The sequence below is a fragment of the Stegostoma tigrinum genome, chromosome 14 (genome assembly GCF_030684315.1).
Source record: "Stegostoma tigrinum isolate sSteTig4 chromosome 14, sSteTig4.hap1, whole genome shotgun sequence".
Taxonomy (NCBI): domain Eukaryota; kingdom Metazoa; phylum Chordata; class Chondrichthyes; order Orectolobiformes; family Stegostomatidae; genus Stegostoma; species Stegostoma tigrinum.
Window position 1 is genome coordinate 61,609,949 of NC_081367.1, and position 23,380 is coordinate 61,633,328.

Consider the following 23,380-nt stretch of genomic DNA (forward strand, 5'->3'; position numbering starts at 1 on the left):
TCATATGACTTGCAATTATGATTTGTTCATCAAAATTAACATTAACGTCTTCATTGCTAACGATATAAAATTAATAAATTGAAAGTTTTGAGAAAAAGATTTACAAGAATGTTGCCAGGGTTGGAGGGTTTGAGCTCTTCTGAGTGGCTGAATGAGCTGGGATTATTTTCTATGGAGCGTCGCTGGCGACGAGGGTGACCTTAAAAAGGGGTTTATAAAATGATGAGGAGCATGGACATAGTGATTAGTCAAGGTCCTTTTCATCAGGGTCGGGGAGTCCAGAATTAGAGGGTACAGGTTTAAGTTGAAACGAGACCTCATTATAAGGGACCGAAGCGGTAACTTATTCAGGCAGAGCGTGGTGCGTGTTTGGAAAGAGCCGTAGAAGCAGTGGTGGGGGCTGGTACAAATTAGACCATTTCAAAGGCAACTGAAAGACTACATGAATGGAAAAGGTTTCGAGGGAAATGGGCAAAAGGCTGGCAAATGGCACTCGATTAATTTCGGTTATCTGGTCGGCGTGACGAGTTGGACAGAACAGTCTCTTTCTGTGCTGTTAATCTCCGTGACGAAATGACACAAAATCAGTACTAATTTTATCGTCTTGCAAAACTAAAATAATTTCCTACAGCTTTTGGATGCGTGGTTTGGGCTTCCTGCTGACGATGACTTTTGCCATTGAAGAAATCAGCAAGAACCCAAAGCTGTTTCCTAACATTACCCTGGGGTACCGAATTTATGACAATTGTACCATTCCATCTTTAACTCTGAAAGCAGCTTTCCAGTTTTTAAACAGAGGTGTAGTCACCTCCTCCAAACTGGATTGCAGGACGTCTTCCACTTTTGCTGTCTTTGTTATTGATGCCGCATCCTCGCAGTCTGTCGCAATGGCCACGTTAATTGGTCTGTTCAGGATTCCAATGGTAAGACTTACATATGAATCTCCAATTTCCGTAGGTAACGGTGAGTAAACGGCATTATAGACAAAATGGCAGACTGTTTCATTTCGTTCAGAAGGACTGGCAGCATCTATGGGAAGAGAAACGGAGTGAACGTTTCAATTCCAATGTGTCTTGTTCAGAAACGAAGATGCTCCACAAATTCTGCAACATCCTCTGTGTTTGTTTCAGATGTCCAAATTAGTAGTATTTAACTTTTATTCCATTTTACTATCATTAATACATTCTAATGCTAATCGAGATATTTTCTTAATGGTGTTAAATTTACATTAATATTCTATATAACTACAGTGGTACCAGCGCTACCTACAGGAAAGGTCAGGCAATGAGCTAATTGGTGTTGTCAACAGACTGGTCATCTGGAGCCGTTTTCTATGGGGTCCGTTGGCTCGAATCCCGCGACGGTATAGAGTGACATTTGAATATGAGTTGAAAAAAAAATCTGAAAAAACAACCCAATGTTGAACACATCCGGAAACAGCCCTTTGGTTCACAAATGCTCTCGTGGGATGAAGCTGCCAATTTTACCTGCTCTGGCCTACGTGTACCTCCAGACTCACAGCTGGGCATTTAAGCATGCTGACCTGGCCAGTGATACTCATGTGCTGTGACTGAATTAAATAAAAATAACTTTGTAACATCATAGTGTTCTCATTTTACACCTAAATTATGAGTAAATGCAGACAGAGCTATTTTCACCACGAAGAATAATGGCATCATTTAGGTGGTACTTTGTAATTCAGCCAGGAAAGATTGAACATCCAATGGCTCTTTTCTCTGGAAAAGAGGAGACTGAAAGTGAACTTGTATTTTAACTTTAAGAAAACCTTTGATGGAGGTGATTTGGAGAAAGTCCTCCCATTTGTGGAAGCAGAAGAAAGCTTAAAAAAGAGATTGGCATAAATAAATCCCAAAAAGAATTCTTCAGACTTTCTTCCTCAAATTAAAAAAAATAATGCAATGCCACTTGAATGGCGAAGCTGAACAGACTCGTTGCATTTCAGGGGAAGCTGGTGAAGTGCGCACAGATGAAGGAATGTAAGGATATTAATGGGTTATGATAAAGAAATATGGGTGTCCTGTTAATACAGACGTGAGTGCAGAACTGAGTCGGAATGGATTGCTTTCCTAATGTAAAGTTCTGTGAAATCCCATTTTGATACCTGGTTTCAAGCATTTAAAGATATCTTAAATAAATAAAATCAGTTTTAACTGATATCGTGTTGAAATATGTTGGCAAGGCATGGAGGCATGATGTAAATTCATGAAGCGTTTACTTGTCTGATTGTGATTATTGTTGAAAAGTAACTCGATCTATTTCTCAGATTGCTGTTTCATGTGCTCCCTATTGGGTAAAATTGCAAGTGATATATTTTTTGCATTCAATTCTCCTTGCCTCACGTAAAGGAAACACTCCATTAGTTCCAATGTGACTTGGCGTATTCCCTGTGTCGCACCTTAATTCTAAATACACTGCAACATTAACAGGAACGGAGGCAATGAAGAAAATGTTAAATATTACCAATCTTTGAGCCAGAGAACCATTCCGCACAGAAATGATGAATTGAGCTATCGCATTTCAAACTACAAATGAAGTTAATCTTATTCCTCTGCAATTGCCCTAAAACCTTTCGATGTTTCCCTTCGAGTAGATATCATATTAATGTCTTCATTCCAGGAAAGAGTTAGTACCGAGCGACCTACAAGTTCCTCGTAACTGAAGCTCAACAGTCAACACTCCACTATCACTCTCGTAAATTTCTTCGAAACTTCCTGCAAACCTGAGAAACATTGAGTAGTTCCTTCCCGAATGTTTCGATATGAGGAAATTTAAGTTTCCAGTGAGAGATGTTCCTCATGATTTTCTGCAACGTTCACACATTTTCATTGCGGCAGCCTGGTCTGACTGTTTCCACGATTGTCATCAAATGAATTTAAAAATCACCAGTGTGAAAATGGGAACACATGACATGTTCCACTTTTAATCGTTCACAGGTCAGCTACTTTTCCACCTGTGCATGTCTGAGTAGCAGGGAGGAATATCCATTGTTTTTCAGAAACACACCAAGCGACTATTTTCAGGCAAGAGCCTTAGCTCAGCTAGTAAAGCATTTTGGTTGAACATGGATCGGGACAATTAGGAGCGACGATGGGAACTATGTGACGCAAACTTTCACCGAAACTGCCCAAACAATTGGACGTTTGCATTGTTTTCTCCGAGCCCATTCGTAAAACCTACCACAGGGACAAGCTACTTCGAATTGTAGATATTGTACGGAAATCTTTAACCAAAGTTGTTGTCACATTTGGTGCACATGAGAAAATGAGTATTTTATTCAGTGAGATTGCTCAACAGAACGTGACTTGGGTATCCACACAATTTCTACCCCAGGAAGAAAGAAGGTGCTTTGTCTCTGGCACAATCGGAGTTGAAATTCACCAGGTAAATATACCAGGACTGAGAGAATTACTTTTGGATATCCATCCATCCATATATCCAGGCCACCGGTTCGTGAAAGAGTTTTGGGAATTAACTTCCGGCTGTGCATTGAGGGCACAAATAACAGAACGGACCAAGTTCCCTCCAACAAGTGGAAGGAATGTACCGGAAAAGAGAGTTTTCGGATGACACACAGTGAACTTACTGATGTCTCACAGTGCCAGGTCACTTACAATGTGTAGAAAGCTATATATACCATTGCCGACGCTCGCCATGACATGCTTATGTGTAAAACTGGCAAAGGAACATTTTCCGACAAAAACTTGTGCTAATATCTTAAGTTTCCAACCATGGCAGGTAAGGGGTCAGTTAGACCATTTCCTTGTTTTTGCTTGTCCTTTCATGCTGCAAAGGCGTCTTCGATGAGGCCGCATTTATTACCCGTTCTTGAGTGTGTTTGAATTATGTACGCTGTTTGGCCATTTCCCAACAAATCGCTGTAGACAGCTGGATTAGCTACAAAAAGAAAGTTGCTGAAAAAATACTCAGCAGGTCTGGCAGCATCTGTGAAGGAAGCAAAAAACAGAGCCCTTGACTTCCTTATCTGGATAAGCTACGTTTTGTTTTTAGCTCGGAAGAGAGAAGAGTTGGAGAGGCGTGGGGTTTTCTGAATGAGTTATGCAGTCATGAAAGGCGTCGCCCCGGCACGTCATCAGAATCTTTACACATTGTAGACGTTTCTATAATCAGACGGCATAAGTTTACCATGACGAGGAAAGCTAGGGGAAAGTGCTTTCATCGAGAAAGTGGCAGAGAATGAAACCTGTTGCCTGAAAGAGTGGTGGAGACAGGCACGCTGACAACATTTATGAAAATTTGAGAGGAGCACTTAAAATGTTCAATAGGCTCTGGGCAAAATGCAGGTAAATGGGATAAATGCAGTTGGTGCAGACAGGTTGGGCTGAATGGCCTGTTTCTATGGTTGATGACTCTTTCACTTTTATTCCTTTAAATCTAACCAAAGCATGAACCGAATTCTCTTTTAGCTGTGAGATTTTAGGGAATGCAAATTTACTTCAAGCAAACTCACCCATGAACGGCCGTGTCTTCTTTGGTAGCTTTCTGGTGATATGGGCTGCATTGTTTCCAAACTCAACCCATCTGTACTAAGTTGCAGAGCCAACGCTGAATGTAATTTCTCCAGATATGGTCCAACAATGGTAATATGTAATTTTTTGCAAAACGTCCTTTTTGTCTCAGTTCTCTAAATATAAAGGTGAAAATTTCATCTTTTGTTATTTCATTTCCTGACAAAAAGCTCATGACATGGCAAATAAAAAAGCTACAAAACTTGTGAAGCAGAGTTTGCATTTAGAAAGGAGTCAGAAGTAATATTGCAACGAGGATGGAAATACAGAGCACCAGGCTAATGTTCCAGGAACGATCCTGTCAGATAATGAAATTTGAATTCCAGAACATCTTGAGTGAAAATCTAGTACACTAACGGTTCTTGTAAAAACTCGTCTGGTCCAATAATATTCTTCTGGAAAGGGAATCTGCTGTCATTATTTGTCCCATTCTCAGAAATAGCCGCATAAACCACATTGAGGGATCAAGAACAAATTGTGGCCTTGGCCACATCCCATAAACGAATCCATCCTGATTTCTTAAATGTCAATTCCAAGAGTTTCCCAAAGATTAAATTAGCACGTCATCATGTTAATGTTGTAATTACAACAATGGTACCAGCTGCAATGTTAAAGAGCAATTTCCTGCATCTCTCTTTCTTAAGGTAAGTTGTCAAATGTTGAATATCAGTTAGTAAATACATGGTAAAAATTCTTCTGATTCATAACTAGGTTCCAAGAGCATTTTGTTACGAAAGCTGCCCCAATGGAACAATGAAAGCAATGAGGAAAGGATAACTTCTTTGCTGCCTTGACTGCATTAAATGTGCAAATGGTGAATTGAGGAACACCAATGTTCAGGACCAGCAGGACGATTGACTGTTGTGATTGCTTGCTTGCTGAGAGAGGATTTCAGAATTGTAGCAGACCTTTGTGGTTTTACTGGAATCACAGAACATAAATGGCGAATAGGATGCAGGGACAATTTAACTGACTGAAATGTTAAGAACTGAATAATTGAGTGCGAACACAATGGTGTGATTTGTAAAAAATACATTCATTTTCCAATGCAAGTTTATTTTCTTTACTTAGATTCACCGGATTGCATTAAATGTCTGTGGGAATATCGGTTCAGCCGGAGACGAGACAAACGCATATGAAAGGACATAGAGTTTCTTTTTTTTGGCTATGTGATGGGGATTATTTTGGCGACTCTGGCATTTCTCGGAGCCTCCATCACAATCAGTGTACTTGTTTTGGTTTATGTTCACAGGAATACTCCAATTGTCAAAACCAACAACTCCGAGTTGAATGTTTTGCTTCTTTGTGCATTGGCTCTGTGTTTTCTGTGCTGAGTGACATTCCTTGGAGAACCTTCCAGCTGGTCTTGTATATTGTGTCACACAGCATTTGGTGTCATTTTTGTTCTTTGCATTTCGTGTGTTTTGAGTAAAACAGATGTTGTGGTGATGGCATTTAATGCAGTCCTTCCCAACAATAAAACGATGTGTTGGTTTGGACCTTCACAGCAGCGTCAGTCTGCGTGTGTCCTTACACTGGTGCAATGTTTAATATGCACAGTCTGGCTAAGAACATCACCACCTTACCCTTCAAAGAATACCAATTATTTCAGCGAACTAATTGTTTTTGAATGCAATGTAGGTTCGCTGATTGCCTTTTATTCTGTACTGGGTTACATTGGATTTCTGTCTTGTGTGTGTTTTGTGGTTGCCTTTCTAGCTCGACAACTTCCAACCAATTTTAATGAACCTAAATACATGACTTCCAGAATGTTTATTTTTTGCGCTGTGTGGATATCTTTTATTCCAGCATATATCAGCTCCCCTGGCAAATACGCTGTAGCTGTGGAGGTCTTTGCAATTTTAGCATCCAGCTATGGACTTGGTTTTTGTATTTTTGCCCCTAAGCGTTACATTATCCAGTTGAGAAAATACATAAATATAAAGAAACACATAATTTATAAACAAACTTCCAAGGATCATTCGCCATTCATTCAAATGTGGTGATGTATTTTATTTAGCAATGTTTTTCCTTGAGCATAAGTGTTGTTGATACATGTCTTGACAATATTTTACATTAGAATAAAGTAAATGAACTTCAAAAAGATGCGAACCTTTCATTTTGAAGCTTTGTAACATTACGATCTATTCTACTGCCTGCATGGTTTAAAATCCAGACATCACCTCTTAAATATTCATGAGTTATTTTGCAATTTGAATTATCATTTGATAGTCATAAACTGAACTTTCTGAACAGGGCAGGGCTCTAATGGGAGCCGTTCCTTTCAGAAGCCATGAATCGACTGGACAATGCACCTTGTACATTGTGCATACCAAGCTGAGAAAGAAGCATTGCATTTTAATTCTAATGAACTTAAAGTGCTGTGAAACGATACTGCTTCTTTTGCCAAATTTGTTTTTCCTTTATCCCTGAATAATATTTAATTGGAGAAAGGCTACAGAAAAATCTGCAGAATTGATAGATTTAGTAGTCCTCGTTCATGAATCAGAAAAAGCAATTATTCAAGGTCAATGCACACCGTTGAAGGTCAGAGGAATGTTGACCTTTATTTCAAGCAGACAGCCGTATAAAGTTAGAGGGGTTTTGCTAAAAAGTTTACAAGGGTCTGGTCTGACTACATTTGAATACTACGAAATGTTTTGGGCCTTTCAACTCAGGAAAGGCATTCTGGCAATGGAAGCAATCCAGAAAAGTTTCACGAGGCTGCCAACATGCAATGAAGCTTACCCTTTTGAGGAGGTTGGGGCATTCTAAATGAATTTGAGAAGAATAGCTCAGTTAGAACACATAAGATTCATGGGCAACTTGACAAGGCAGGTAGGGAAGCTATTTTTTCCTCTTGTGGAAGTACTAGAGAGTATAATCTCTGAATAAAAGCTGTTATCTCTAAGACAAAGGCTAGGAGGAATTTCTTTTCTCACCAGATAGTAACGCTGTGGAATTCGTTACACGTGGGATGTAAAGGCTGAGCCATTCAGTATACCAAAGGCTGAGGTAGACAGATTTTCAAAAAGTAAGTTGAACAACAGGAGTGATAAGAAAAATGCAGGAAAGTGGCATCGAATATTGTCAGATCAGCCATGATCTCATTGCATGACAGAACAGATTCACTGGGCTGAGTGGCCTACATCAGCTCCGATTTCACGTGGGTTGATTTGTTTTTTTTGAAGAATGTGTAAGTGCAACAGAACAGTTAATTGCCCAATATATTTATGTCATTTTGTCAGCCCAGATATGATGATAATGCATTAACATTTATTTGTTGAATGGTATGTAATTTTGACATCTGCAAGAGTAATTCCAGAATCAAGAGAATTTTTGAATGTGATCACAAATGCATCAAGCAACTGCAGCCAACTCCCTTAATAATCTGCGACTTTGAGTATAAGCTGCTGACTACTTTTACCATTTCAGCCCCTTCAAATTTTCCACAACAATCTTCATACTAACAGCAATTTCTTTCAACTCCTCAGTCTGTGTGGTAATTTGGATCTCTAATTCCCAGAGATTATTTGTATCGTCCACAATGAAGAAAGACACAATTTAATTAATTACCTTCTCTGCCAATTCCCTGCTCCCCCGATGAATTCGGCTAGCTCTGTATATAATGGACCTACATCCTTCTAATGTATCCTGATATATATACACACAATGTTATTGTGCGAACTCTGACACAATCTACTTGATCCTCGTCCCAACACTGATCGATGAGGCACACCACTAGCTCCTGATTGCCAACTTGAAAAACAACCATTTATCCCTATTCTTTGCTTTTGGATCGTCAAACAATCTTCCATACATGCTAATAGATTACCTGTAACACTGTACACCTTTATCTTCTGCAGCAAACTATCGTGCAGCACCTTGTTGAATGCTTTCTGGAATTCCAGATGCACCACATCCACTGGTTTCCCCTGTCCATTCTGCTCATAATGTGCTCAAAGTATTCCAGTGAATTAAACATAATGTGCCTTTCAAAGACCCATCCTGTGTCTGTGCAATGGGACAATTGCTATTCAGATATCTCACTATTTCTTCTTCGATGATGGATCAAACATTTTCTCCACTGCAGAAGTGAAACTAATTTGTCTGGAATTAATTGTGTTTTCTCGACCTCATTCAAATGTGGCATCACATTTATTGGTTTCCAATCTGCTGGAACCCCTGCACATTCCACCAAAGTTTGATAAGTTGCCACAAGCACATTTGCTATTTTCCCTGCCATGTCGATACTATCTGGTGATGCACTCCATCAGGCCAGGGGACTTGCCTACTTTGGCCCCCATTAGCTTGCCCAACATTAACTCATGATTGACAATTATGGTTTTTAGTGCCTCACCCTCCATAGCCTCGTTAAAATCGAATATTGGCATGGAATTTGTGCCTTCAACCGTGCAAACCAACACAAAATATCTGTTCTGCACATTAGCCATTTCTTCATTGCCCATGATTTAATCTCTTTTCTCATTCTTTAAATGACAAATGTTTACCTGAGTCTCTGTTTTTCATCTTAGATATTTTGAGAAACGTTTGCTATTTGTATTTATATTCTGAGCTAATTTGCTTTCATAATCCATCATACTTTTCTTTGTAACTTTTCTCGTAGTGATGTGTTGACATTTAAAGATTTCTCAAAAATCTACTTTCCTACTAATCTTTGCCACGTGTTTTGCAATAGATAATTATGCAATTTATCCAAAAACAAAAGCCTTCCCTTTTATACAACTGCCTCAGCCATATATTAAAGCGTCTAATCAGCCAATTCCTAATGTCAATAGCATGTGACACCCGTAGTAACCCGGTTTTACTGCCATTTATGGTCTGGCTTTCAATCTGGTTTTTAATTCTCTAAACTCAGTCTTCAGGACATCATCTTTCTTAGTACCTGTGTTGTTGGTACCACCATTTCCCATGAACATTAGCTGGCTCCCTTTCCTCACTCCCCAAAACCTCTGTCGACATGCAGTACACTGAAGGTGCCTTGTGCTAAGGAGGCTTCACACTATCTTGTTGTTTGCTCTTCCCTCACCCTTTGGACCTCTTATCACGACTATTCAAACCATCTTTTTCTCACCCGTCTGAGCAGTTGAGCAACCTGCGGTACTGTGTGCTTGGCTTTGGCTGCAATTCCCTGAGGCAGGATCACCATCATGGGAACTCAGCACAGAGTACCGGTTGGCTATTGGATGGTCTTGTGGGACTCTTGCACTGCCTGCCTCACCTTATCATTGTGTGTGAGGATCACCCTTCCTTATTGTCCTGCAACCTTATTCACCATGGGGTGACTACCACCATCTACGTGCTACTGACATAACTTTCATTCTCCTGGATGTTCCTCACTGTCTCCTGTTGTCACTCGAGGTCCATAACCTAGCGCTTGAGTTGGTGATAATGACGGCGCCTCTTCCCCATATATTACTAATGAATGCAATCAGTTTCCAAGAACTCGCACATGTTACAGGTGGAGCAACCACTTCAGTGAGCTGGCCTGCTATGCCTTCAATTAATGTAAAAAAAAACAAGAGAAAACATTCATCCAATTCTCAACAGGTTATTTGGGTACACTAGAAAATTGAAGATTTAAACTCCCCAATCAAACAGTCAAACAGAAACTAGTTCAGCTGTGACATCACTCTGCGATCTCACACACCTTCTCTCCACAAGCTGTTGAGCCCCTCACTGGTTCCTGGGTGTCGGCCTCTGGACTGCTGCCTGCTCTCGAGGTAATGTCCTGGAAACTTTCTCTCTATTTTTTTCGATTAGAGGATGAGAGAAGAATGGAAACACCACAGTAATGTGATGTTTGGGACTCACGGATCCTTGACACTGGGTTTTTTTCACGAATCACTTCAGTTGTGGTGACTGAGCTGACCTCGCTCAGAATGTTCCACAGTGATAACCCTCTGTCCTAATCTGTTCAAAGAAGACCAAAGAAAATTACAGCATAGAGACAGGCCCTGCAGCTCTCCAAACCTGCACCAACATTCTACCTGTCACAACTGAAACTCCTTACCCTCTGGGGACCATATTCATGTACTTCCATCCTATTCATGTATTTGTCAAGACACATTTAAAAATTTACTAATATCCGCTTACACTACCTCCCCTGGCAGCATGCTCCAGGTGCACACCGCCTCTGGATGTAAATAAAACTTGGCCTTGTACATAAACTTTAAACCTTGCCCCTCGCACCTTAAACATATTTCCCCTATTAGCTGACTCTTCTACCATGGGAAAAAGCTTCTGCCTGTCCACTTTGTCCATGCACTTCATAAGCTTGTAGTCATCCACCAGGTCACCCCTCAACCTGGTTTGTTCCAGTGAGAACAAACCAAATTTCTCCGATGTCTCCACATAGCTAATGCCCTCCATACCAGGTGGCATCGTGGTCAAAATTTTCTATACCTTCCCCAAATCAATTACATCCTTCTGTCCTTCTGGTGATCAGAATTGAACACAATATTCCAAATACAGTCGAACTGAAGTTGTATAAAGCTGCAACATTACCTGCCAATTTTTAAACACATTACCCCGGCCAACGAAAGCAAGCATGCCATATGCCTTGTTGCTGATCTTCTCCCCCTGCATTGCTACTTGAAGTGACCTGTGTACCTGTGCATCTATATCCCTCTGCCTTACAATATGCATAAGGGTTCTACCATTTACCGTGTATTTTCCATCTGGATTTGACCTTCTGAAAGGCATGATCTCACATTTTTCCAGATTAAACTCCATCTGGCATCTCTCTGCCAATCTCCCCAACCAATCTATACCCTGCTGTATCCTTTGACAGTCTTCATCGCTGTCCACACCTCCACCAACCTTTGTGTCATCCACAAACTTAGGAAATTTGTACAAAATGAAAGCTCTGATTTATAGGCAGCCTGTCTTCATGTTTAAGTTAGATCTCATCAATTTACAAGTTTTCCCAGAATTCCTAGTAATACCACACAGAAAGTATGCTCTATCTGTGGACAGTGAAAGAAGTTTAATAACATACCAGATTAAATGTGAGGATTTTAGCTTTGCCAAAACTAAACCTGAGAATTTATAACGTTTTAAAATTCAGCAAAGGATGATTGACAATATTGGCCAGAAAAAGTTGGAAAAATGAGTTCAAACTAGATCGCTACAAATAACATCAGCTGTGAAAATTTCAACAGTATGTGAAAAGAAATGGATTATCGAGAGCAAATATGGGTTCTGTGGCAGTAAGACAAGTGATTATAATGATGAACAATAATGTGGCTGAAATATGAATGATTTTTTTTTCTGAATGTTCTCACAGTAGATGACATGAAAAGAAATCAAGAACTGGTGGAGAACATTGGACCGAGTAAGGATGATGATTCTTAGGATTGCAAAGTTACTAAGGTGAATGGTGAACAAAAACACCCTAAAATTGGTGTTTACAAATACAATAGATGAATTACTTTTGATCTTTTGCTTTTTCTTAGATCCAAGAACAGGTCAGTTCATCTTAAATTAGATGAGAACATCCTGGACGTTAAAGGAAGGAGCTCGAGAGAAAATGAACTAAAGGAAAGGGTCAATTGTTATGCCATTGACAGAGAATAATTACAAAACTCTTTGAACATAAATATCGACCTTATCAGAGGCAATGTGGATTTATGAAAGGAAAACATCGTTTGATGTAGTTGTTCCAATACCTTGACAATGGCACCAATGGAATCAAATGAGGAAGTGGTGAAAATGGTGCATTTGGATTTTTACAAAGATTTCAACAAACATGTATTCATTACAGAAGGTATGTGTTCACTGCATTGGCCATAACACATTAGAAATCAGATAATGAAGAGAAATCAGAGAAGGCATATGGATTACATATTTGACTTGTCAATCTAGAAGAAGAGGGATCCCTTTGACGTCTACTGCTTTAACTCACTTTCAATGGCTTAGATGACAGAACTGAGTGTAAAGCTTCCATGGTTGCTGACAATTTACTGATAGGCAAAGACCATAAGGAATAGGAGCAGGGGTAGACTATTTGACGCCTTCAGTATGCTTGACAATTTCATAGCATCTTAACTGATTCTACACTTCCTATGTCCACCCTCCTATCCTTTCCCAATAAACTTTCATTCTCCGATTGATCAAAAATTGATCAATCTCGGTTTAGAATATACACATATTGTCTCGCCCCACATTTGTCTTTGGAACAGTTTTCCAAAGTCTCACAATGGGTCGTCAGATTGGGATGTATGGTTCGTGCAGAAAAGTTGGACTGAAAGTTCTGTTTCAATGGTATATTTCTCTATGACTCTATGTGAAGAAGTTTCTCCTTATCTCATTCTTAATTTGAGGTTGATGAGTTCTCGGGTTATGCCATATAGTCCAAGGTTCTCCCGTAATGGGAGATCTTCTCAGCATTTACCCTTTCAACCTCCATAAGAACCTTGTTTGTTTTTATAGTTTGCCAAGGAACTTGATGCGGCTGCACGGAGCTGACACAGAGGCTGCAAATTTTAATGTTCAGTTAATGGGCAAGAACATGGCACATAGAATGTTTTATGGATAAAATTGAAATTATCTTTCTTGATAAGGAGCAACAAAAAGCAAATGTATATTTAAATAGCGAGATACTGGAAGATAATGGAATTCTAAGAACCTGTGCATACAAATACCTGAATCACAGAGAGCTAGCATTAAAGATACAGCAAGGAACTGAAACAAGAATTGTACCATAGATATTATTTCAAATGAGATTTGAAAGTACAGAAGCCATAGAGAGATTCAATAGACTGCATCTGGAATATTGTCTGCAATTTTTTTTCCCTACCTCAGAAAAGACATTCTGGCCATAACGGCAACATATTGAAGCTTGAGTACATCGCTATCAGAGATAAGAGAATTTTTCTGTGAGGTTAAATTCAGCATTCAATTCAATTGTTAAACCTAAAATTGTAAAGGAATTGACTGAATGAATGCTTAGAAGGTATTTTCCAGAACTGCTGGTGTGTAAAACAAGTGGACAGTCTCAGAATAAAATGTTAGATATTTAGAACTGAGGTCAGACGTCAAGGTCTCTGAACCTGCGGAATAGTCAGCACTGGAGTGCCGTAGTTGGTTGAGTATATCCAAGTCAGCGATTCACAGTATTGTGCATAAAACATCAGAACTGTGAGGAAAGTTATAACTGATATAGATGCCTGCCTTATTGGTAAAGTGTCCGAGAAGCTTTAGTTGGCTCACTCCCACTTTATTTATTATCACTATTGTCCCAGACATCTGCCCATAACATAATGTTGCCGATCAATTGCGTGCGGACTTGTCAACTAGACATAGGATTTCGAATTAAAAATGATATGAGGAATTAATATTCCTTCATATCACTGTTCAGAAGCGATCAAATGTCGTTACAGATGAACTGGAATAATCACTGAAAAGAAGGCAGATATATATTTTATTAAAATGCTGTTTCCTTCAGAAGTGATAAGTCCTGTTCATGTTTTTTAATCCAACTAGTCTTGAAAGAAGCATGACATACACATTAATTGCAACCCATTGATTAATGCTGGTATGTTGTAAAACTCTTTGTCTGCTGCTTAGAATTTGGAAAATGACGATAAGTGCTTGCGTGTTCACCATGGCGAAACGGTACCATTATAATTTTTTCCTTCATTTTCTGCTCCTGCACCCCAGGCAAGGAGAAGATATTATTTGTTTTCTGTTGGGAGTATGAACGTTGTGATATAAATCTATTTATAGCTTTTTGCAAATTATCATTACATGGAATAACATAAAAACAGATTGTTGCTTTCAGAAGAAGCAGTTGTTTCGAATGTTCAGAATGCACTTTTTTAATTGCTTTTGTCGTTGTTTCTTGTTGCTTCCGTACTTCTGAAGAATGAACCAATCTGCAAGCCATGGGAAAATGATGACTTGGTTGGATTGTTCAGGGGAGGTGACATACTTATTGGTGGAGTTTTTAGTGTGCATACCATTGTTGATCATCCAGATCTTTCCTTTCAACGCCAACCAGAATTTGCAAAGTGCAGAAAGTCAGTGAAAACTTTTATTCTCCTCGAATATTTAAAACATTGCAGATTAATGTTAAGAAAAAGGCGCTCTTTTAACAATCAATAGTCTTACACCATTACATCTGCCCTGAGATAAAAATTAGGCTTGTTATTTTGTTACATCATAACTGAGGCTGTTATTTTGTCATCCTAATTTTGAGGTCTATATATTTATTGCACATTGTTGCGAGAACGAACGAAGATTTGATTAAAAGGAAAAGCAGTTTAATTGTAGCCCAATGCGTCAACTGAAATTTGAACTGAAATAAAGCAGACAATTGCAGCTGCTGGAGGTCTGAATGAAAAAAAACAGAAATTGCCGGTGAAACGGAGATAGGTCTGTCAGGAACTTCGGAGAGAAGGCAAAGTTAACGTTTCTCGACCAGCGACTCCATTCACAGGAGGAAATGTCACCAGGCCCAAAACGTTCACTGCATTTTTGCCAGAGTTATCGGACCTGTGAAGTTTCACTAGATATTTCTGATTTATCTTTGAAATATATAACTGATCTGAAACATGTCAATGCTTGTGCTCATTCAAAATAGACAATTTTAAAATCGGAACATGGAGAGTCATAATGTTTTTAACTAATTAGCACTCTCTTTAAGTAAATTGCAGGCATGAGTGTTTGATTGATTTGGTAATTTCAATAATCCATAAACGTGAGTCCCATTTGTCACCTGTTACTAAGAGATTGATTGTTTCATATTAAACTCAGACAGGTAGGACTGACAGCGAGAATTGTTTATTCTGTGAACAGACTCCCCCGAAGATGTGCCTTGAGCGACAGTGCTGCCCTTACCAATCAAATATCTTCCCCTTGGTTTTCAGGATGTTAATTGTCCGGAAGCCTCGGAAATTTGCTGCATTTGCTCAATTCATATGTCAAACTGATTGTTACAAGATTGCCGTGGTAGATGAGATGTATCGATATTGCCTAATGCTGGTATGAAGGCAACTTCGTCCAGGAGGCGATAAACATAAAATGTTCATAGGATGGATGATTTAATGCTCATGGCGGTGCAAACTCATACTTGGAGTTTCAAGAGATGTGAAAATAATTGATGTTTGAATTACAAGAAGCGTTGTCAATAATGTGTTTTGGCAGTGAATTGCTTCACCAATATTTTATCGTCAAATCTTAGAATCATAGATTCCCTATATTGTGGAAGCAATGAGGTACCATTTCATTCATCGAGTCCACACCATTCCTTTGAAGACAAGCCCACAATCCCCACTCTGTAAAGCTATAACCCTGCATTTCCCATGGCTAATCTATCCAGCCTCCACATCGCTGCACACTATGGGCAATTTAGCATGGCCAATTCACCTAAGTTGCACATTTTTGGACTGTGAGAGGAAACTGGAGCAGCCGGAAAAAATCCATGCAGACACGGGAGAATGTGCAAACTTCACATGAGCAATTGTCTGCAGTAGAAGTGTACTCTGCTCCCTTGGGCTGCCAAGCTGCAGTACCAATGGCAATGATATAAAACTATATATTTAAATGTTTTGAACAACGTTAGAATGGAATAATCAACGCCAAATCATGACTAAATCAGTTAATCAATCATCATGTCAAATATTTGCGCACATTTGTGAGAAAACATTGCTTTTGAAAACCGTTCATGACCCAGGAATGGCATATTTCATGAGTAATTTATTGCCATGCATTTTAAGGGACATTTAACGAAACGTTTAATGAAATAGTAACATCCTGAATGAAATGTTTCCAAAATATTACATTTTTCTCTCAGTGGATGAACTGTTTGAATGCTGTAATTCTCACATTTGACAATGATGATAATGTTATCAAGCCTGTGAAATTAATTAACATTTTAAAAAATCGTCACACAAATGCTTTTACTTTCTGCAGCTTTTGGGTCAGAGGTTTCCGTTTTGTGCTGACAATGATTTTCATTATTGACGAAATCAACAGGAGCCCTAAGGTGCTTCCGAACGTGACGCTGGGATATCGGATTTATGATACTTGTGCCATGCCACCCTCCAGTCTGAAAGCAAGTTTTGAGTTTCTAAACAGAGGAGAAGACATGTCTTCCAATTGCCGAAGGTCCTCTACAGTATCTGCCATTGTTGGTGCGTCTGGAACCTCACAGTCTACAGCAATGGCCACGCTATTTGGTCCATTCAGCATTCCCATGGTAAGAAAAAAATGGTCAATTTTCTGTCTTGGTCTGTTTTTGTTTCAGATCTCCAGCATGCGCAGTGCGTTACTATGCTTCATTTAGGAGCATAGAGACATCGGTGCATATGTGCACAGATCAATGTAGGTTCCAGAACAAGTGGAGACAACATTTCATCAAACACGCAGTGTTGTCAGTTCTATTAATAGAGATACAGCGCATAAGAGCAAGTAGGTAATGTTGAACTTGCACAAGACACTTGTTAGATGGAGTATTACGTAAAGTTCTGGGCATAACATTATGGGAAAGTTGTGAATGTATTGAGGGGAGTGCAGACGAGTTTGAAGAAAATGTTTTCAGAAATTAGAAGCTTCAGTTTTGGGCTTAAATTGAAGAGGTTGGGACAATTTCTATTGGACAGGAAAAGACCGAAAGGAGATTTGATAGTGGTTTTCATAATCACGAGGGATGCATAGATGATGGAGAGAGAAACTGTTCTTGCTCATAAAACAGAAAATAGAATGAGAAATTATAGATTGAAAGAACGCTGATGCACTCGCTTTAAGAGTTGTATTTTGTCCTTGTATTTGTTTGAAGAGAGGTGAGAAGACAAAGATGCACAACTGAAGCCAATAAAGGAAACAGCTGTGGAAGCTTGGTTTTTAATTTAAATTTAAAAGTATAAAAACAGCCTGAATGGCTGGAGTCAAATGCCCATAGAAAGAATTTTTACTTTCAGCTTTCAGGAACGGCTGCTGCGGTTTTGAAGTTGGGGTGGATTGCTGCAGAACACCTTTCCCTGCCAGTCTGTCTCAGAGTGTCCTCTTGATGTATTCTTTTACTTCCTGGGCTGCTGTAATTGCACGTGGGCCAATCTCTTTTACTGGACTTGCTCTTCGCAAGTACGTATTGTTGGATGCTACTGTGTCAGAACACTTCGTGTTTTATAGTTAAATGAACTGTTATTCTGGTAAGGCTTCCAATAGAGTTGTTATTTCAATTTCTTCTTCCATTTCTTGAATATTATGTATAATGTGTGAACAAAGTTGCGTTTTGCTTCAAGACGGCTGGTTTGCAATGTTGAAATACACCCAGAACACAACTGGGTGCGTTTCAAAAATGAAAAAAGTTAATATCTGTGTGATTTTCGCGATATACTTTGAGGATGTTTGGTCCGGTGCAAAGCAAAATTAACCTACAAAAGAAGAAAGGGTGTTGTGAGGAGAAGCTTTGTCGAATACTGAGTACAAAGGATATGGAATGCATTGCCCAGAAATGCAGAAGAGCTAGGCTCAACTGAGGCATTCAAGAGCCTATTTGATTAATATTTGCAAAGAAATAGGAATTTGGGTAAAAAAAAATAGAAGCCGGAGGTTGGCGTGAAGTAATGATGTTCTTTCTCTGCGCTGGTGTAGGTTCACTGGGCTGAATGGCCTTCGACTTTGCTGCACTGTTCTCTGATTTCGTGACTTTGCTGTTTCCAGGGCTGAATCTGAATGAGTAGCACTTCTATTATGAACATAATTATTTAATTTATTTTTGGGCTTTTTATTTAACATCAATTTCGAGAGTTTGCACAGGAAATTGTAACATACTTCAAATTTCATTTCCTACAGGTCAGTTACTTTTCCACCTGCGCATGCCTGAGTAACAGGAGGAATATCCATCGTTTTTCAGAACGATACCTAGTGATAAATTTCAGGCAAGAGCCTGAGCCCAACTGGTAAACTACTTTGGCTGGACGTGGATCGGGACAATTAGGAAAGGTGATGATTATGGTAATTTTGGGATTCAAGCTTTCACCGAAACTGTCCAACAATTGGGCGTTTGCATTGCTTTCTCCGACTCTATTCACAAAACCTACCACAGAGACAAGCTACTTCGAATCGTAGATACTGTTCGTAAATCTTCAACGAAAGTCATTGTAGCATTCGTTACTGTTTTGGAAATGAAAACTTTAGTGAATGAGTTTGCACGACAGAATGTGACGGATTTACAATGGATTGGAAGTGAAGCTTGGGCATCGTCACAATTATTATCCCAGGAAAAGAGTAGGTGGTTTGTCTCTGGCACAATCGGGGTTGCAATTCGCCAGGTAGATATCCCAGGACTGAGAGAATTTCTAATGGACGTCCATCCTTCCATGTATCCTGGCAACCGTTTAGTGAAAGAATTTTGGGAATCAACTTTTGGCTGTGCACTGAGGGGCACAGATAACACAACAGATGATGCATCCTCCACTATGATGAAGGAGTGCACTGGAAAAGAGAGTTTGTGGAAGACGCACGATGAACTTATTGATGTATCACAGTTCCGGGTTTCCTAAAATGTTGTATAAAGCTACATATGCGATAGCCTACGCTCTTCATGACATGCTGTTGTGTAAAACCAGCAAAAATCGATTTCTCCAAAAAGGTTGTGCAAATATCTCAAGTTTTCAACCCTTGCAGGTAATATGTCAATATTGCTTCAGCTGCAATCAAATTGAAAACATTATTAAACAGTAAGGTTTTTCTTGCCAACTAATGTTAACTTCTGAATTCTTTGCTTTATTTTAAAGCTTCTGCATTACATGAAAATAGTGAATTTCACGACCAAAACTGGTGAAAAAATACATTTTGATGATCATGGAGATCCAGTGGCATTGTCGTTGTTGGGGTTTATGACGGCTCAGCCCCTCCAGGACAAGAAATTGTGATCAAGGATGAATTGATTTTATGCAGTGGAGGTCAGAAGACGGTAGGCACAGTAGGAATGCATTAATGTCATAAACGGTGTGGATGTGAAGTATCATCCACACAGCTTTCAGAGTGCAAGGTGTTTGTGTTGGCAGCCTACGTCGGCGGGCAAATTTCATTTTACAAGGGCAACATATTTCGGAATATTTGAAGGGCATGGTATGATGGCCGCGTTTGGCAGTTATGCCATGGGTTACTTGTCTTTCTGAAGATAATCATATAGTTCAAGTGCGGCGAAGTTATTATGTTGCTGCGCAAAATGCTGTTTCGATCATAGCTAAAGCCCTGCTCTCTAATCCACATTATAGGAGCGATATGGTTGCACTGGAGATGGTGCAGAGGAGATCGATCTGGACGTTGCCTGAGCTGGGGATCTTTAGTTATGAAGAGAGAATGCGCAGACTAGGATTGTTTTCCTCACAACAGAGGAGACTGCGGGGATGAGGGGTTGGGAGTGGGTGGCAGCGGGAATCACGATTGAGATAACAACATAATATGGGACACATGCTTGTGAGGCATTAAGGAATGTTTCCTCTTAGTGGAGGGATGAATAATCAGGGTACAAAAAATTAAGATAATTGCCAAGGGGGTTAGACATTTGTTAGATATTATAAATGCTGTCTGGTGTCTGTAGCAATTTTTGCATTTATTTGAGATTTACAACACCTGCAGCAGTCTGCATTCTTCTCCACTTTGGGTCTCTTGATCAGTTAAAAATACTATTATTTTCTGCACAAATGAGCTGATAGGGTTTGAAAGTAGGCTTGCAAGCTCGCTCAGCTATATTATATTGGCAAGAACGTATATTGTTGCAGATAACCTGGAAAAAAATACTATTGACAAGTTAAATGGCCAGCATTTCTGATTGTAAATATTTATGCCACGTTAATTCAGTTACCGAGTTGCAATACCTCCCCTGCCCGCCGGCAAAAGGTTTTTCACTTGATACCATTGCAATTCCTTGAAAGCTCCTAACAACAAATTCCACGCACCCTTCTATATGAAAAAAAAATGTTATCGGGACAAAGGGACAGGAGTTAGGCATCCAGACACTCGAACGTGTTCCAACATTTAATTAGATCATGGCTGATCTGGGGTTTAACTTGCTCCGCGTACGTTTGGCCCCGAAAGCTGAATAAATTTTCTGAACAAATATACATTTATTTCAAGTTTAAAGTGTATTGATGCTCATACATGTATGACCAGAGATGCTAAATAGATCACCAATGTCCTGTTTCACAATTTCCTGAAAATAAAAGTCGAGCATCACACAGTAAATGAAAAGAATGACTTTTCTTTATCTTTCTAATTAGGTTCCAAGAGCAATTTGCTCGGAAAGCTGTCCCGAAGGGATGAGGAAAGCAAGAAGGAAAGGACAACCCTTTTGCTGCTTTGACTGCATAAAATGCGCTAATGATGAAATTAGCAACGTCACTGGTAAGGAGCAACAAGAAAGATTGACTCATGTAATTAGTTGCTGAGAGAGAGTTTCAGTATTTTAAAAGAGCTTTGCGTTTTTACTTGTTTCATTAGTCCACAGAAGGTTTCCTCATTAATGACGAATAGAAAACAAGGGAAATCTTAACAACAGAAACGCTATGAATTGAATTATTTAGTATAAACATAGCAGTATTTGTTTGAACTAGATTAATTTTTCCGTTCATTTTATGTCGTTCCGTTTAGATTCACCAGATTGTATTAAATGCCCTTGGGAATATCGGTCCAACTGGAGACGAGATGAATGCATATTAAAGGACATTGAGTTTCCTTCTTTTGGCGATGTGATGGGGATTATTTTGGTGACTCTGGCATTTCTCGGAGCCTCCATCACAATCGGTGTACTTGTTTTGTTTTATGTTCACAGGAAGACTCCAATTGTGAAAGCCAACAACTCCGAGTTGAGCTTTTTCCTTCTTTGCGCATTGACTCTGTGTTTTCTGTGCTCAGTGACATTCCTTGGAGAACCTTCCACCTGGTCTTGTGTATTGTGTCACAGAGCATTTGGTGCCAATTTTGTATTTTGCATTTCGTGTGTTTTGAGTAAAACAGTTGTTGTGGTGATGGCATTTAATGCGGTCCTTCCCAGCAATAATATGATGAGATGGTTTGGCCCTACACAGCAGCGTCTGTCTGTGTGTGTCCTTACACTGATGCAATGTTTAATATGCACAGTCTGGCTAAGAACATCACCTCCGCAACCTTCAAATAACAGTAATTATAGCAGCGAAATAATTGTTTTTGAGTGCAATGTAGGTTCGCCGGTAGCCTTTTATTGCGTGCTGGGCTATATTGGATTTCTGTCTTGTGTGTGTTTTGTGGTTGCTTTTCTAGCTCGACAACTTCCAAACAATTTCAACGAAGCTAAACACATAACTTTTAGTATGCTTATCTTTTGCGCTGTGTGGATAACTTTTTTCCCAGCGTATATCAGCTCCCCTGGTAAATATGCTGTAGCTGTGGAAGTCTTTGCGATTTTAACATCCAGCTCCGGGCTCATTTTCTGTATTTTTACTCCCATATGTTACATTACCCTGTTGAGACAAGACAGAAATACAAAGAAGCACATGATGGTTAAATGACTTCCAAGGATCGTTAGTTATTCCACCCAAGATTTGTAATTTCATATCAGTAAATCACTGTCTTTCGTTGATAGTGTCTACTTTAATACTAGTTTAATGTCACAAATTTTAACACTAAAATGATCTGCATAGTCACTGGAAAATGTGGATCTTTCGTCAAACTGAAATGAATTTTCATTATTGTGATTGCATGTATTAAAATCAGTTAATCAGATTGTAAATACTCTCATATTGTTCACACTGGAAATGAGCTTGGGATTGCGGCAGAGGGAGCAGAGCGGGAAACAGGATAGTGCTCAGTTGGGAGACAATCACAGGAGTGGGTAATACAGAAGAGGACACGACTTATTCAATGTTGAATTATGAGGCAATTGGTTTGGTTTTTTTTTTAAAGAAATGAATGTAATGAGCTGAAAATAAGTGGACTTGAAGAATTTTGTTTTTCTGCCATTTCATTTCGAGACAAAAATGTTTTGTACCAGATAATATCTCTTTGCTTCTAACTGAAGACCAGGGTACCTCTTTAAAGCAGCAATATTTATTAGTTTAAAATTATGTTTAGTTTTGCATTCCCAATGCGCCTGATGATTCTTGTTTCTAAGCATAAATTTTCTTGTTCTCTCTGATGTTAGATGGAGAACAGAGTTCTCACTATAATGTGTCAGACGTGGTTTTGTGACACCATATGTGGCATCAATCAGAATGTTGCTGTTCAAGAATGGCTCAAATGAGCTAAATGCAACAATCTAGATTGACATTGTACAACGGCAATTTTTCTGTTCTGGAGTTTCAGTTTTTGAGTGAGGCCTTACCTGTATTCTCTTTGGTCGCTCAGCCTCACTTTACATCTGCAGTTGTAATGTTCAGAGATGCGAATAGGAATATCCAAACGTTCCGTGCAAGATAAAACTCTCAATCAGTTTCACTGATTATTTGTCCAATTTCACATTTCAGTTTTGATGACCTTACTCTGCAAGATATCTGCACTGTTTCCAACTTGAGAATATTGTCTGCACATCAATTTTAATTCACGTTTCCTACATGTAGTTTAAAATTTCTGTCAGTGTCAAGCTGAGATTTGTTTCTCTTGCATGAGACTGGATGCTTCAGAAAGTCAGATGCGAGTAAAATGAATACTTTTCGGGCGCAGCGATCAGAGTATCATCAACCTTTAAAGAGTCTTGGACCTCTTGTGGTGGAGTGGTAATACCTTACATCTGGGCCAGGAAGTCTGTGTTCAAGTCTCACCTGTTCCAGATGTGTGCATTGATATCTCTGAACAGGTTAATTGGAAAATTTCTGCAAACAATC

The 23,380-nt window shown here is 39.3% G+C and overlaps 1 pseudogene; it reads left to right on the top strand.

Moving 5' to 3' along the window:
• Window positions 1-665: 665 nt before the first annotated feature.
• LOC125457785 (extracellular calcium-sensing receptor-like) lies at window positions 666-22,069 on the top strand (annotated as a pseudogene).
• Window positions 22,070-23,380: the final 1,311 nt, after the last annotated feature.